Here is a 17,405-nt window from a genome sequence, read left to right on the forward strand (position 1 = left end):
TGATGATTCCGCGAATTATGATGATGATAAATGCTCGTAAAAATAAATCACGACACAGAGAATTTAACGTGGTTCGATTTGAGGTAAATAAATCTACGTCCACGGGAGAAAATGGGGGCAGGTTGTATTGCTTGATCTGCCAAATACAGCTTACAACACAGACTTGCTATATGATTTTTTCTCTAGAGAGATTCTAACCTCTTCATATCAGATCTAAGTTCTATTTATATAATGAACTCAGATCATGGCTTGCATCACCACCCTAAGTCGTGGATGTCGTGTAGGTTATGGCCTAAGATCGTGGGTGAAGCGTAGGTCATGGCCTACGATCGTGGCCTGAACTGACATCACGTGGTAGTGGGTGTGTTGGACATCCGGTATGGGTCCACTAACTCCTTGTTCGGTCGAATACCGAGACCGAACTGCTTTGGTTGCCGATCTGAGAGTAGAGCTTGATGCCGACCTGAGAGCAGAGCTTGATTGGTTGGCTTTTACCGAGCTGTAGGCTGAGGCCGAACTCTTTGGTAATGCCGAACTGAACTCTTGGGCTTTGGGCTGGCCGAGCTGTCACTGCTATTGGGCTTGTTTAGTACGTACCCCATCACTACCCCCCCCGAAAAGCGAAGTGATTCACTTCGGCGAAGCGAGTCACTTCGGCATTCTGGAAAAGGGTACGGGGGAGGCTGAAGTCAGGGGACGTGCCCTGCGCGTGACTGCATTAAATGCGGCATTAAATGCGACAGTAAAATCCGGCCGTTGAATCCTGAAAAGGTGGGATATGAAACGGTGCGATGATTTGAAATCTTTTCCAAATCTGATAAATACCGTCTTTCTTCATCATTTGAACACCTTTGCTATTGGCTTCTTCTGCACTCTCTATCTTCTGCGTGAAAAATTTCCTTCCGCTTTCAAAAATTTCTTCAGACTACCTTCACCTTCAAAAAGTAAGAAAAATGTCTTCTTCTTCTTCTTCGGAGTCGGGTAGCGTTAGGAAAGGGGTAAGGGGTCTTCTAGCCGGAAAGAATCCGGGGAGAAGACCGTAGAGTATTTTCAGTATCTTGAGTAAGGATACTGTGATATCCCTTTACGAAAAATACTCTTTTCCTGGGGGAAGGCGGTGGTACCTGACGGTGATCATAGGGCTGACTCCCCGCCGGAGGGTTACGTCACCGTGTACGAGGCCTGCTTAGAATGCGGGCTTCGTTTCCCCCTCCCTTCTGCCTTTATAGATTTACTAGATTTTTTTCAGCTTCCTTTAGGCCAGGTGACTCCGAACTCTTGGAGGCACTTGTCGGCCTTCGCTGCCGAACTCCGTAGGTTAGGAAGGGATTTGTCTTTGAAGGCGATCCTTAAATTCTTTCAATTTAAGAGGAAGGGGTCTTGGTTTTACTTGATCCCTTTACAGCCCTTTAGGGCCTTTTGTAAAACGAAGTGGCCGAAGTGGCAAAATCGCTTCTTCTACTATGATAGGACCGCGGCTCCTAGTTTTCCCTGGAGAGGGCCGGAGTCCGTTATCCGTCACCCTCGGCCTGAACCGTTGGACGAGCTCGATGGCGAGCTCAACAAGATTCCCATAGTTAGGAAACAATACACGGAGTCTGAGCTCGTCAAGGGCGACGTCGTGTTCGACATCTCGTCTTCGGACGAAGAGGCCGAGGGTGAGGATTTCTCTTTATCTTTATGCTCTACTGCTTTAACGAAGAAAATCTGACTTTGCTTTCTTGCTTTTTGGCAGTGTTCATGTTGAATAAGGCTATCAGAAAGTCCTCCGAGCTTGTGGAGCCGGAGAGAGAGAAGGCTACCAGCTCGGCGCCTGATGAGAAGAATCCGAAGAGGCAAAAGACCTCTTCGGGTCCAAAGAAGCCGGAGTCGACTTCGGCAAGCAAGAAGGGGAAGACCCAGAAGCCCCCAAGGGCGCCAGAGAAAGACGTGGTCTTGGCGCCTCCTTCGGAGCATATCTGTGAGCCATTTTATGGCCCACGGACTTCGCCGAGGTGAATTGTCTTCTTGATTCCTTGGCTTGGCTTGTCTTGTATTTTTGGTGCCCCTCTGTTAACTTTTTTCCTTATCCATTTTCAGAGGAATGATATGCTCTCCAAGCTCGTCGCCGTCGAACTCTCCAAAGCGTCCAACGACTATGCCGAGATGCAGAGGAAATTGGCGGCTGCTTGTCACGGGCCGAGCAGGCTGAGGCAAACTTTGAGAAAGCCAGGGCTGCTAGGATTTCGGCCCAGGATGAAGCTCAGTTTGCCAAAAACCAGCTCGTCATCCAGCGAGAGCAGACGAAACGGAGGGATGCTGCCGCCGTGGTTGCCCAAGGAGAGGGTCTCCGTGCCTACACGGAGAGACTCTTTTTGAGCAGCCAGTTCTCGGCCTTTGTCGGTAGTCTGGTAAGGCTAATTGCCGATAAGGGCGAGCAGGGGCCGACGTCGTGCTGCCTCTGTACAGCCGAGAGATAGCTGCTCGGCTTCAGAATCTGCCGCTCCTTGAGGAGCTCGCTTCATCCTCGGTCCTGCTTTCTGCAGACCGAGTCCGGAGTTGTCGAGCTGATCGGGACGAGAACCTGGAGGCTATCTTTGCCTCCGTGGGACCCGTTTCACCCGCTTCGACTTACAACGGAGAGGGTGAGGCCGAGCCGCTGGAGCCGGAGGCCGAAGTCGAGCGGGCCGGGCATCCGGAGGAGGAAGCCGATCAGGAGGCGGAGGCGAGGCCGGCAGGAAGCGAGGCCGAGGCTGAGGTAGCCCAAGAGAAAGAAGCTGTACCAGACCGAGGAGCCGGAGACGAAGCTGGCGGAGTATGATTTCGTCTCCCTTCTCTTAGTCTAGTTTCTTCCTTGTAAAATGGCCTTGAAGCCCTAGTGTAAAAAATTTCCTTGTGAATGAAAAATTCTCTACACTTGTCTTCGTATAGCTTTTCGTACTCGCCTTTATTCCTGTTGTATTTTACTATCTGCTCGGTACAGCTGCCGAACTAATATAGCTGCTTTGTACTCAAGGAGATGGAGATACTTCACTGGAAACGGCTGTACTCTTCGGCTTTAGACGAAGCTGAGAGAAGAGCTATAGCCGATCAGACGAAGAATGACGAGCTTCTGGCTCGTTTAGTGAAGCTGGAGGCCGATAATAAGGACTTAGAGTCCGATAAGAAGGATCTGGAGGCCGAGCTGAATACGACCATTGCTGAGAGGACTGCGTACGAGGATTACATCCGTGTGCGCGGGGGATTGACCATCTCAGATGTTCAGAGTCGAGTTGACGAACTGTGGGAGGAATATCTGTACTCCGGAGGAACAATGCGCTGGAGAGCTCGGCTTGCCAACAAGTTGTGAAATCATTACGGCGCTGGGCTTCTCGGTACGACATTGTTCTTTCTCGGCGCCCCTCCATAGAAAGATTCCTTCGGCATATCGTGCCAACAGATGCTCGCACTCCAGATCAAACCTCTGGTTCCCTTGTTCAAAATCCTACTCCCAGCCAACAACGAACTCCGGAACAGCCGGAAACGTCAAGACGAGAACGGGCTCAGGAGCAACCGGAATCGTCAAGACGGGGACGGACTGAAATTCGCCGAGGAGTTGTGACTATGAGCGAGCAAGATCAGCAGATGCTTATTGCAGAGACTCTTCATCGCCGAGGTGTTAGGACTTCTCGGGCTCGGGGAAGAGGCGTTGGGTCGAGGATAGCATCTCGTCGACCTGCTTATTCTTCATCTGCTCGGAACAACCGAACTCGGCTTCCAGAGGATTTTGCAGATAGGTGGCTTAACTTCAGCAACCCTGGACGAGTAGAATAGTCCTTTGTAATAGCGTAACGCCATTTTGTAGGGTAGCGGAGTTGTATGCCGAACAAGATTTGATAAATGAAATTTTGTTTTCGCTTCTAACACTGTATTTACAGCTTAGCGAAAAAATTTCATCGTACTTGTCCTCGGTCTTATGAAGTAAACTTCTTTGACCGGACTTGGTCCTTGGTCTGATGAAATAAACATCTTTGACCGGACTCGTCTTTGGTCTGATGAAATAAACACCTTTGACCGAACTCGTCTTTGGTCTGATGAAATAAACATCTTCGACCGGACTCGTCTTTGGTCTGATGAAATAAACATCTTTGACCGGACTTGGTTTGTGTTCTAATTTTGCGATTTTTGTCGCCGGGATCGAACTTTCCCTTGTCCTAATTCGGCGAGTTTTATCGCGTGGATCGGACTTTCCCAGTTAACCGAAGTGGTCTTATGCAGTAAACCTCTTTGACTAGACATGGTCGTCCCGGTCTTATGAGGTAAACTTCTTTGACCGAACTTGGTCGTCCTAATTCGGCGAGGTTTATCGCGTGGATCGGACTTTCCCTTATTGCAGTTCGTTTCAGACGAAGTGCTTGTTAAGCTGAATTGCGGTCTTGTATCCTCCTTGGAAGCTTGGACTCACAATCGTTGGCTTATTGCAGTTCGTTTCAGACGGACTGCTTGTTAAGCTGAATTGTGGTCTTATCCTCCTCCTTAGAAGCTTGGACTCACAATAGTCTTTAATAATCGATCTAAAAAGGGGATCAGTCTTTAAAGAACGATATACCTTGGTACCATTTGTAAGAGACGACAAGCACATAGGACAAAACACATAGAGAAAAAATGAAAAAGACGAAAGAAAAAACTTTAAACTTTTTTATAAAACGACAAGTAAAAGGTGCAAGTAAAAAACAAACAAATAAAAACACATACCCCTATGACCGAACTAGACACGAGACGGACTGACCGGACTTGTCTCTTACAAGTGGAACTTCTTGAGGTTGGAGACGTGCCATGTTCGGGGTACTTGTTCTCCTGACATGTGAGTCAATTTATAAGACCCTTTGCCGAGGACTTCTGACACCCGATATGGACCCTCCCATGTGGGTTCGAGTTTGCCCAGCTTTTCTGCTCGGCTTACTTCGTTGTTTCTCAAGACGAGATCTCCCACTTGAAATTGAAGCTTTTTCACCCTTTGGTTATAATACCGGGCTACTTGCTCCTTATACTTGGCTGCTTTTATGCACGCCAATTCTCTTCTTTCTTCGGCGAGATCTAGTTCTGCTCTCAGTCCGTCGTCATTCATTTCTGAGGAGAAATTTAGAGTTCGGGGACTGGGTACGCCGATCTCCACCGGAATTACGGCTTCAGTGCCGTACACCAGACTATACGGAGTTTCACCGTTGGAGGTTTTGGGTGTAGTTCGGTAGGACCATAGGACTTGAGGGAGATTTTCTACCCATTGTCCTTTGGCTTGTTCTAACCGAGCTTTCAACCCTTTCACCAGAATCCGGTTCGTTACTTCCGTTTGTCCGTTTGCTTGGGGATGGGAGACCGAAGTGAACCGCTGTTGTATGTTCAGCTCTTGGCACCAATTCTTGAACGTCTTGTCGGTGAACTGAGTCCCATTATCCGAGATGAGGATGTGGGGTATGCCAAATCGGCACACTATGTTCTTCCAGACGAAGTCCAATGCCTTTGAGCTCGTTATCGTAGCTAATGGTTCAGCCTCCACCCACTTCGTGAAGTAGTCCACGGCAACGATAAGGAATTTCATTTGCCGAGGAGCTTGAGGAAGTGGTCCCACTATGTCTATGCCCCATTGCATGAAAGGCCAAGGGCTTTGCATAGTGTATAGATCGGTCTGCGGCATCCTTGGGACATTTGCATGAATTTGGCACTTCGTACACTTCTTGACGAGCTGCACTGCCTCTTGTACCATGGTTGGCCAATAATATCCCCATCTCAGAACTTTTTTAGCTAAAGCTCTGGCTCCGATGTGGCTACCGCACGATCCTTCATGAACTTCTCTGAGGATGTAGTCCGTCTCTTCTGGTCCTACGCACCGCAATAACGGCTGGAGGTAAGACTTTCTAAAGAGGACTCCTTCATGAAGTTCGTACCGAAGAGCTCGGCACGTGATCTTCCGAGCTTCTCTCTTATCCTCGGGCAATTGTCCTTGATCCAGATACTGCAAGATCGGCGTCATCCAGTTCGGCGAGCTGGATACAGAATGTACCTCGGCTTCATCAATGCTTCGATGCATTAATTCTTCCGCCTTTGAGCTCGGATCTGAGGCCAACTTACTTAAGGTATCTGCTCGGCTATTTTCCGCTCTGGGAATGCGGATTATCCGAAAATAGGAGAAACTTCGGCTGATGCTTTGCGCTTTGTCCAAATACTTCTTCATTCTCTCGTCACGGGCTTCACTTGTACCCAACATGTGATTTACTATGACTTGTGAATCACAATGGACTTTGAGAGATTTGACGAGTAGACTTTGCGCTAACTGGAGTCCGGCCAGGAGGGCTTCGTACTCGGCTTCATTATTAGTAGTGGGGAATAGGAAACGAAGTGAGTAGGTTACCTCGTGTCCGTCGGGAGCGACAAGTAAAATACCAGCTCCACTTCCCATCTTGTTTGAAGCTCCATCTACGAATCCGCTCCAGCAGTCCGGCGGCTCTACTTCGGATTCCAAGGGTTGTGCTAGTTCGGCATTGCAGAATTCTTCTGTTCGGCAATAATAGGAATTGCTTGATCGAACTTCGCTTCTGCAAGAAAATCTGCCAAGGCTTGTCCCTTGATGGCTTTCCGAGGTAGATATTCAATTGTGTGCTCTCCCAACTCTATAGCCCACTTGGCGATTCTGCCCGATGCTTCTGGCTTGGTCAAAACTTGCCGAAGAGGTAGATCGGTTAAGACGCATACCTTGTGAGCATAGAAGTATGGCCGCAGTCTCCTTGCTGCATTTACTAACGCCAGAGCAATTTTTTCCAGAGGTTGATACCTTGTTTCTGGACCTCTTAATGCTCGGCTTGTAAAGTAGATGGGAAACTGCTTTAGGCCTTCTTCTCGTACAAGCACCGCGCTGATGGTTTGATCCGATGCCGCTAAGTATAAGAATAGTACTTCGGCTTCGGCTGGAGCAGAGAGAATAGGAAGCTCGGCTAGATAACTTTTGAGCTCGTCAAAGGCCTTTTTCTGCTCGGCTCCCCACTCGAACTTTGGTGCCTTTTTCAACACCTTGAAGAACGGCAGTTGCTTTTCGGCTGCTTGGGAAAGGAATCGACTCAGTGCGGCTAGACATCCGGTTAGCCTTTGCACGTCATGTATGGACTTCGGCATTGCCATGTTCTGAACGACTTGAACTTTTGAGGGGTTTGCCTTGAGTCCGTCTTTTGAAACCCAACAACCCAGAAACTTTCCCGAATCTACCAAAAAGGTACACTTTTGGGGATTAAGTTTGAGGTTGGCTTTCTTGAGCACGTTGAGAGTGGACTTGAGGTTGTGCTCGTACTCCGAGGTGCTTTTGCTCTTGACGACTATATCGTCAACATATACTTCGACTTCCTTTCCAATCAGGTGCCGAAAAAGCTTGTCTACCATCCTTTGATAAGTGGCTCCGGCATTCTTTAAACCGAATGGCATCTTTTTATAAGCGAAAATGCCGAAATCAGTAATGAAGGCCGTTTTTGAAGCGTCAATCTCATCCATTAAAACCTGATGGTATCCTTTGTATAGATCAAGAAAACAAAAAATTTCAAAGCCTATCAGAGCTTCTACTTTTTTATCTATGTTCGGAAGGGGATAGCAATCTTTGGGACAGTGCTTATTTAGATCGGTGAAATCTATGCACATCCGCCATCCTCCTTCCTTTTTCTTGATCATGACAGGATTGGCCACCCACGAAGGATACTTCACTTCGAATAACACATCCGCCTTCAATAATTGACGGACTTCGTCATGGATGACTTGACTTCGTTCTGCCGCAAAGAGTCTTTGCTTCTGTTTTATCGGCCGGACCGAAGGATCAATATTTAAACGATGAGTGATTACCTCGGGGGGCACTCCGGTCATGTCCAACGGAGACCATGCAAAGACGTCTTTGTACTCCTTGAGGAGCTGGATGGTTTTTTTCCCGAAGTAGAGGCGTTCCCGCGAAGCCGATCTTAACCGTTCTGGATGGATCGTCTTCGTACAGCTGAACTGTCATCGAGTTCGGCTCCGGTATGACTTCGGTCATCGCCTCTGACTCCGGCTGCTGTGATTGCTATGCTTGGTGGTGCCGATCTGACTGCTCGGCACTTCTAAGCGCAATTTGCAGGCATTCCTTTGCTCTTTTTTGGTCACCTCGGATGACCGCTATCCCTCCTTTAGTAGGGATCTTGATGGTGAGGTGATAGGTGGAGCAAACGGCCCGAACTGTGTTGAGCCAGTCTCTTCCCAGGATGACGTTGTACGGGGACCGAGCTTTTACCACGAAAAACTCAATCATCGTACTGGAGCTAGTAGGCGCTTTCCCCACCGTGATCGGAAGGCTGATAATACCTTCAGGGCGGGTGTCCTCCTGGGCGAAGCTCTTCAGGGGAAGCGGAGCCGGGCTGAGCCGAGCTGGGTCCACTTCTAGTTTGTCGAAGCACTCTTTAAAAAGAATGCTGACTGACGCTCCTGTATCCACAAACACCCTGTGGATCAGTTTGTTTGCCACTCCGGCTTGGATGACAATGGCGTCTTGGTGAGGAGAGATGGCCGGGACGGGATCAGCATCGAGAACGTAATCACTTCGTCCTGCTTCAGCCTTTTTATGCGTTGGCTCCTCTCGATTGGAGCCCCTGCGCTCTGACTTCAGGGACGACTTGGTCTTCCCGGCAGGGAGAGCGTCAATAGTCAGGATTACTCCATCATATTGCGGCTCGTCATCGTCTTCGGGATCCGGCTGCCTTTTCGGATCCTGAGGAGCGCAGTTTGCACCTCTCTGCTTCTTATTCTTCTTTGACTGCTTGCTTTGGTATTTTTTCAATGTCCCTGCCCTCACAAGAACATCGATACCTGCAGCCAAGTTTCTGCACTCCTCGGTATCGTGAACCGTGTCTTGATGGGTAGTGAGCAGAGTATAGTATCCTGGGGTCGGTCGCGCGCGCCAGATTGTCGTCATCCGCTTTGGCTTTTCGAACAGGTCGGAGTGTAGTTCGAAAATTTCCGCTCTCGGCTTGTTCAGCGGTACGAACTGAGCGGGCGGCTTCTCGGGATTGAGACGGGGGTCCCAATCTGTCTTGCACCGGAGTCCTTTGAATCCTTTCAAAAGGAGTTCGGCGAGGATGTCCCTGATCGCCAAAAGGAGTTCGGCGAGGATGTCCCTGATCGCTATGATCGGGCTTCCTCCTGTCTCCTCGGGACGATGAGCTGTCTAACGACCGTTTGCGACGGTCTGCCTCATCGGCTCGGGAGTACTGGTCCGCAATGTCCCACATTTCCTGAGCTGTCTGCGGACCGCACTCAACGAGCTTCCTGTAGAGAGCTCCGGGCAGGATTCCATTTTGGAATGCCGAGATGACAAGCAGATCGTGAGATCGTCCACTTGCAGGGCATTCCTTGTGGAATCTTGTCATAAAGTCGCTGATTTTTTCGTCGCGACCTTGACGAATGGAAAGCAGCTGAGCCGAAGTGATTCGGGCTTCCGCTTTCTGAAAGAACCTCCCTGTGGAAGGCATCCATTAGATCTCGGTAAGATCTGATGCTGCCCTGGGGGAGGCTATCGAACCACCTTCTCGCGTTCCCGATGAGCAGCTCGGGAAATAGCTTGCACATGTGGACCTCGTTGAGACCCTGGTTCGCCATGTTATATTGATAGCGCCCCCAGGAAATCGTGAGGGTCCACGAGGCCCGTCGTAAGTCATCGACGGAGTTCGGTAGTTCTGTGGTAGGGGAGTTCGGGTGATGTCGTCCGAGAACGGAGTCTTCAGTGCTCCGTACACGGCGAATCCGATATCTCGTCGGTATGGAGGAGATTGAGTTCTCCTGTGATTCCGGTACCGAGGAAGATCAGGAATATGTCGGGGTTGAGGATTCTTCTTCCTGGAAGACACGGCACTACTGCGGGTATGGACTTTCCATGTCTGGATGAGGAAGGAGAATCCTCCGTTTCGTCTTCGGCTCTTGGCTTCTTTTGCAGGAAGGCTAAGAACTCATCCTGCTTCTCAGCCAAGAACAGCTTCGACAGCCTCATTCAGATCAGGCTGCTGGGAAGACTCAGTGGGACGATTTTTTGGAGCGGCCTGTTCCTCTCGCCATGAGAACTGGGTGGGGATTTATCCCTAGGCGGTTTTCCAGACCTATGGGATGGATTGGCTTCCTCCGGGTTCTCACGGGCAGGAATGCGGTGTATCTTGCGGACTCTGGTATGCATTTTTGGTGGAAAAAATGGATCAAAAATTCGCTTTATCACAATTTTGTTCTTTCGTTTCCCACAGACGGCGCCGTGATGGATTCCGCGAATTATTGATGATGATAAATGCTCGTAAAAATAAATCACGACACAGAGAATTAACGTGGTTCGATTTACTGAGGTAAATCTACGTCCACGGGGAGAAATTGGGGGCAGGTTTGTATTGCTTGATCTGCCAAATACAGCTTACAACACAGACTTGCTATATGATTGTTTCTCTAGAGAGATTCTAACCTCTTCTATCAGATCTAAGTTCTATTTATATAATGAACTCAGATCATGGCTTGCGTCACCACCCTAAGTCGTGGATGTCGTGTAGGTTATGGCCTAAGATCGTGGGTGAAGCGTAGGTCATGGCCTACGATCGTGGCCTGAACTGAATCACGTGGTAGTGGGTGTGTTGGACATCCGGTATGGGTCCCACTAACTCCTTGTTCGGTCGAATACCGAGACCGAACTGCTTTGGTTGCCGATCTGAGAGTAGAGCTTGATTGCCGACCTGAGAGCAGAGCTTGATTGGTTGGCTTTTACCGAGCTGTAGGCTGAGGCCGAACTCTTTGGTAATGCCGAACTGAACTCTTGGGCTTTGGGCTGGCCGAGCTGTCACTGCTATTGGGCTTGTTTAGTACGTACCCCATCACTGAGATTACAAACTTATCAGGTTTCACCAACGACCACTGATTGCTAATACTTGAGGTCTCCAATGACACGCATACTTCTATGTCTCCAGGCCAAATAATGACATCAACGTGTTGAACCACTCCAATTATCTTGGCCAAGGGGGCCAACTTTTGAAGAGATATCATTGTTGTGCTGTTAGAAGTATGGGGAAAAGTCGGGATGAAGAAGACTCATATTTAGAATTTGTATATGCGCAGTTATTTACTACTACTACTATCTTGTATGTTGTCTTCATGTCATTATCGTATTATAGCCAATTGATGATCAATATTAAGAAGCTTTTTATTTTCGGCTAAACTCGAATCCAACAACGGCTCGATTATGTGCCGACTATCATGTTCTCGTCCAGCAGCCACCGTTCATCCCTGAAATAGATTTAAAGAAGGACTAAGACCAGAAGCACCAGTGGTCTAGTGGTAGAATAGTACCCTGCCACGGTAACAGACCCGGGTTCGATTCCCGGCTGGTGCATTTAATATGTTCTTCAACATTTTGATGCTATAAGATTAGACCAATTAGCTTTTTCGAATAGCCATTGCCCACGTAAGATTTGTCTAGATTATAATCTTTTAGATTTTAATTTTGTAGAATAGAATTTAAATATTTGTAGATTTAATTATCAAAAATAAATATTTGAGTAATAAATAAATTATTAACTTATGTACATTTATTTTAAAATAATATTGTAACGTAACAAACCATTACCAGTTTACCATCCCTGAACCTTCACATTAGCTTACAAAATTATTTATATTTCCCAGTTCTCTAAAATGAGTTTAATTGCATAATCCGGTAAAATAAGAAAGATATAAAAATATGTTATAAATAGAAAGTTTTTAATTTTTAGGAAACGAACCAAACAAAAAAAGTTTCGATTTATAGCAACGAAGGGACTATTTTTTCAATTCAAACACATGCTTCACAAGTAAACAATTTTGTCCCACTTGATAGAAAAAAAGTAGATCAGGAAAGATTCATATCTTCCCCCGGCCCCACTCAATAACTCAACTCCTTCGACTTTCCACAAATTTGGATAGATATTAGTAGTAAGAGCATCCACGGTGGCAATAGCCCGCCATAGCCTAGCCACAAACTCCCTCCTGCCACATCATCAGCACTAAAAACTCCTCCTGCCACATCATCAGGACAAGCAACTGGACAAGCAATAGCCTAGCTATAGGCTAGCCACAATAAACAAAATATATAACACAACAATCACACAAAATACGGAATTCAACTTACGACACAGATAGGAAAATGCAATAATTTTATTTAAATAAAAAAAGGTACATTAAAAAAATCACATAATTAAAAAAAAACTAACGCCGTGCAGTCATCCGCGCCCACAACTCTTCAATTTAAATCCTTTTGGAGTCGAATATGAGCTTCCACTTGGCGCATGTCGGCATGTGCTGGAGGCGGCCGACTTCATCGTGAGGTACCCCCACTTCGTACGTTGGGGGCGGCCATGCCGTGGCTTGGACCGGCTTCATTATCATCGTTTGGCCCAACTAGTCAGTTGTACACCTTCATCTTTGACAACCATGTTGTGCATGATAATACAGAGTACATTATATCAGCAATGCAGTCGACATGCCACAAACGCGTTGGACCCCTAATTACCGCCCATCGAGACTGGAGCACACCAAATGCGCGCTCCACGTCCTTGCGCGCCGACTCCCTGCCGTTCCGCAAAGTAGGCCTTCCTCTCATCTGATGCGCACCTGATCGTTTTCACAAAGACGGGCCACCTAGGGTATATCCCATCCGCCAAGTAGTAGCCCATATCATGCTGGTTCCCGTTGGCGATAAACTGATGGCCGGACCGACGCCGTGGCACTGCTCGTTGAAAATGGGTTGACGAGTTGAGGACGTTGAGGTCGTTGTTCGACCCGGGCTACCCCAAAATATGCATGCCAAATCCACAACCGGTAATCAGCTACGGCCATGAGGATCATCGTGGGATTCTTTCCCTTGTAGCCGGTCGTGTAGAACCCTTTCCAAGCAGCGGGGCAGTTCTTCCACTCCCAATGCATACAATCTATGCTGCCTAACACACCCGGGAACCCATGCTTCTCCCCGTGCATCTGCATCAGCTCCTGGCAGTCTTCGGGGGTAGGGCCTTGAAGGTACTGATCACGGAATATTTCAACCACGCCCTAACAGAAATACTTCATACATTCAAGGGCAATCGTCTCACCGATGTGGAGGTACTCGTCCCACATGTCTGCCACGCCTCCGTAGGCCAACTACCTGATTGCCGCAGTGCACTTTGAATAGGTGTGTGGCCGGGGTCTGCCAGCCTCATCGTGCCTGAAGCGGAAACACATATATCACGCTCCAAAGCGTCAACAATACGCATAAACAGGGTCCTGCTCATCCTAAAACGCCGCCTGAAAAGGTTAGTGTTGAACCGCGGCTCCGGTACGAAGTAGTCTTCATATAGCTGCTGATGTGCAGCTACGTGATCCAGCTCAATCATTGCTCGGCGGTGGACAACGTGTCGAGGGGTCTAGGTACCGCCGGCTGTAAGGCCCTTTGTATCAGCCGCTTTATCTCACGGAACGTATAGGCCTCCAACTCTTTGTTCATTCGCCGTTCGTACTTCTCAGCATCCCCACCACTACCACCACTACTACCACCCGCGCTACTCATTTCACGTTGTTCCTCTTGTATAGAAATTAAGATAGAGAGAAAACTCGTTAAAAATAAGTTGTGCGAATGAAAATGACATGCAAATCGCGTATATATAAGGGTTTCGAAAAATTAAATAAAAAATAATAAAAAAATCGGCTGGCCGATCGCTCGCCGATCGGGAGCCTGCAATGGGCGGCCAGCCGATCGGCGAGTGCATCGGCCAGCGCTCGGGAATCGGCGTGCGCTCGCCGATTTGGCGCTAGCTGACTACAATAGTTCGGCGAAGCGGACCGGCCAGCGCCGGGAAATCGGCTAGCCGGTCCGTTCGCCGCCATTATGGATGCTCTAAGAATAATATACTCCACAAAAACTAAGCTCTCCTTGCGCCCTCTCTCTCTATGGATCACCAAACCTGTTTTCTTTTGCTATTGCCACCATTCATCTTCTTCACCATCTTCATCCTCAAAACACTTTCAAAACCAAAATCCACCACCATCTCCACCATCTCTCCCACTAATCGGCCATCTCCACCTCCTCAACCTTAACAACCCCCTCCACCTCACTCTAGCCTCCCTCTCCTCCCACCTCGGCCACATCTTCTCTCTCCGCCTAGGCTGCAAATCCTTCCTCATCATCTCCTCTCCCTCCGCCGCCGAAGAATGCCTCACCACCAACGACGTCGTCTTCGCCAACCGCCCCTCCTCCCTCGCCGGGGACCACCTCACCTACAACTACTCCGCCTACGCGTGGTCTTCCTACGGCCAGCTCTGGCGGATCCTCCGCCGCCTCACCGTCGTCGAGCTCTTCTCCTCGCGCAGCCTCCAGAGATCCGCCCATATTCGAGAAGAGGAGATGCTTCGGATTCTGCGGCGGCTGCGGAAGGAGAGCGGGAAGAGAGTTGATCTGACTAACGTGATCTACGCCCTTCAGCTTCAACGTCGTGATGAGAGGTATCACCGGGAAACTGATTGTCGGGGAGGAGGAGATCGGGACGGAGGCGGAAGGGAGATTCTGCAATCGATGCGTGGATGTTCTCACCTACGGTGTTGATGGGTATGTGTGATTACTTTCCGATTTTGAGATGGATTGGATACAAAGGGCTGGAGAAGAAGGCAGTGTTGATGCATAGGAAGAGGATGAGTTTTTGCAGGCCATGGTTGATGAAATCAGAGAGGAGGAGGAGAAGAGGAGAGGCAGCAATTGATTGAACGTCTACTGTCGGTTCAGGCGTCGGAGCCTCATCTCTACAACGATGATGTCATAAAGGGTATTTTAGTGGTAACGTTTTATTATGTTGATGGCTCAAATGATATATAAATAGTTAGATTAGAGGGAAAATAATGTGTTATCAATTGAACTGTGGTTTATCAGATAATGCTGACGGCCGGAACGGATACCTCTGCCTTGACAATGGAATGGGCCATGTCGAATCTGCTGACTCAGCCCCGCGTGCTGCAAAAGCTACAACAAGAGATAGACAAAAACATAGGCCATGATCACCTGATCAATGACGCCGATCTCCCCAAGCTCCCGTACCTTCGTTGCGTTGTCAACGAGACTCTGAGGCTGCACCCCGTGACCCCCACTGCTCCTACCCCACCTCTCGTCAGAGCAGTGTAGGGTCGGGGGGTATGACATCCCCAGGGGCACCATCCTGCTGGTGAATGCCTGGGCCGTGCACCGCGGCCTAAGCCAGTGGGATGAGCCGGAGAATTTTATCCGGAGAGATTTGAGGGTTTGGAGGCGGAGAGGGAAGGGAGCCGGTTCTTGCCATTTGGGATGGGGAGAAGGGCTTGCCCCGGGGCTGCCATGGGCATGAGGACGGTTGTCGTTGGCGTTGGGTTGCGTTTGTGCAGTGTTTCGGACTGGGGAAAGGGGGGATGTTGAGGTTGATTTTGGGGGGATTTGGGTGTTACATTGCGTAAGGCAAAGCCTCTTGAGGCTGTGTGTGTTGTGAGGAATGAAGCAGTGCATCTAGTTTAGATCCAAGAGTTGGATTGATCATCACTTTGATTGAGGATGTGGAGTTGTTTATCTTCTTTTTATTTGATTTGGTTTGTGTTGTGATAATTAAGAGTGTTAGTAATTCAACTTATGTCTTGATAATAGGTTGGTTTTAATTCTAATTCAACTGCATATTCAAGAAAAAAAAAAATAGTACTAGCTAAACGTTTCCATCAAATTAAGCCATACATTGTATGCAAAATGGTTATTTCAATTCAAAACCAATAATTTATTTTACCTAACTTAACTAAATCCAAATCACATTATTGTAAAAGTAAATAGAGAATCATTATTGATGCTTTCTTTTAAAAGAAAAAAAAAACTCTACCCCCGTGAGGGGTGGAGCAGCCGCAGTCGCCACCTCCTCAGTATCATCACTAGTCACCTCCTTCTTCGGCCCACCACTTCCAACCCTCATCGGGTATCGGGCCTTGAGCATAAAATGGCCAGTGTTTCACTGGCACTGGCCACTTAAAACACCGCTAGGAGTCGGGCCTTGAGCATAAAATGGCCAGGGCTTCACAGGCACTGGCCACTTGAAACCACCGCTAGGCATCGGGCTTTGAGCATAAAATGGCCAGTGCTTCACCGGCATCGGCCACTTGAAACCACCATTGGGCATCGGTGCGTGGGCGAAAAGCCAGGGGTGCAAGAACCAGTGCTCCTCCCCAAAATTTCCAGCCGCGGCGTTGGAAATGGGGCGACTCAAGCAGAGAGAGATGATGCATGAAAAACATAGGAGGAAAGAAGAAAGGAGTGAGTGAGGTTACCTTTGTCATGCTTAAAATATTTTGTGTTGCGTGGGAAAATGAATGGGGAGAAGGGTTCCTTTTATAGTATTTCGTGGAGGTGTTTTATGGTGGTTAATCAAGAATTTTATTAGGCACTTTTACTTTGTAGGTGTTATTTGAGTTAGTATTTGTTTGTAGGTATATAACTTTTAATTTTTTTAGCAAATACATATGGAGATCCATAGCAAATCACATTCGAGCCCTCAATTGTTATTTCCTCCTTTCTATAGAAGTTTATTTGTAATTTCTCCCTTCGTATAAAAGTTTTTTTAAAATAAAAAAATCCATAGCAAATCACATTTTTAAACAAATGTGATTTGTTTCATTAGATGTTTTCACAATTTTTTTTTCATTGTATCCTTATACTACTGTATTTTGGTTTTATAGGTTTTGGGTTAAATTTTTATTAATCGTATTTTATAATTTAATTAACTTTAAACCTTTATTAGTTAACTTTATTTATTTCTCTTATTTATTTTGAAATTAATTCGGCTCAATGAATCAGAAAACATCATTAACTTTATTTTATACTAGTAGTATTTAAAACTAAAATAAAATGTAGTAGTATTAATAAATTTTTTAATTTACCTAAGTTAGTTAGGAATAGACTATAAAGAATGCTAATCTACTAGCATAGGTCATCCAAGCTTTGCTGCGTCCAACTCTTTGAGGCTCTACTTATTAGTCAACTTCTTTTTTATAGTAGTATAATAAATTTGATTGAATGATAGTAGTATTTATTTCGCACAAATTTAAGCATTAGGGGCTGTGCGCGATCAATTTATTCTTTCAACTATATTTAAAAAGCAACAAATTGTGTTATTTATTTATTTTTCACCTCAGTATTTCGCAAAAAATTAAATTTCTATCTGGGAATAATTTGAAATTTTAACAGTATTAAAAAAACTGTCATGTTACATTTACATCAATTAATTTATGTCAAATTCACATATATATTGGGTCAACATTGCACTAAATTCAGTACTCCCTAGCTATGATTAAGTGGTGCCGTAAGTTTGGCCAATTTACCGCTCTTGGCTAATTACGTGATTAAAATATTGGATTGG

General features: G+C 47.1%; 1 non-coding gene and 2 pseudogenes across 1 annotated transcript; all 3 read left to right on the plus strand.

Annotated features, from left to right (window-relative positions):
- The window catches only part of LOC121758920, a 126,407-nt pseudogene that overhangs the window by 68,589 nt on the left and 40,413 nt on the right, over positions 1-17,405 (plus strand).
- Positions 11,306-11,377, plus strand: TRNAG-GCC. The gene has a single exon. It is a non-coding gene; the product is annotated as a tRNA-Gly (tRNA).
- Positions 13,942-15,669, plus strand: LOC121758922 (annotated as a pseudogene).

The sequence above is a fragment of the Salvia splendens genome, chromosome 12, assembly GCF_004379255.2.
Source record: "Salvia splendens isolate huo1 chromosome 12, SspV2, whole genome shotgun sequence".
NCBI classification, from domain to species: Eukaryota; Viridiplantae; Streptophyta; class Magnoliopsida; order Lamiales; family Lamiaceae; genus Salvia; species Salvia splendens.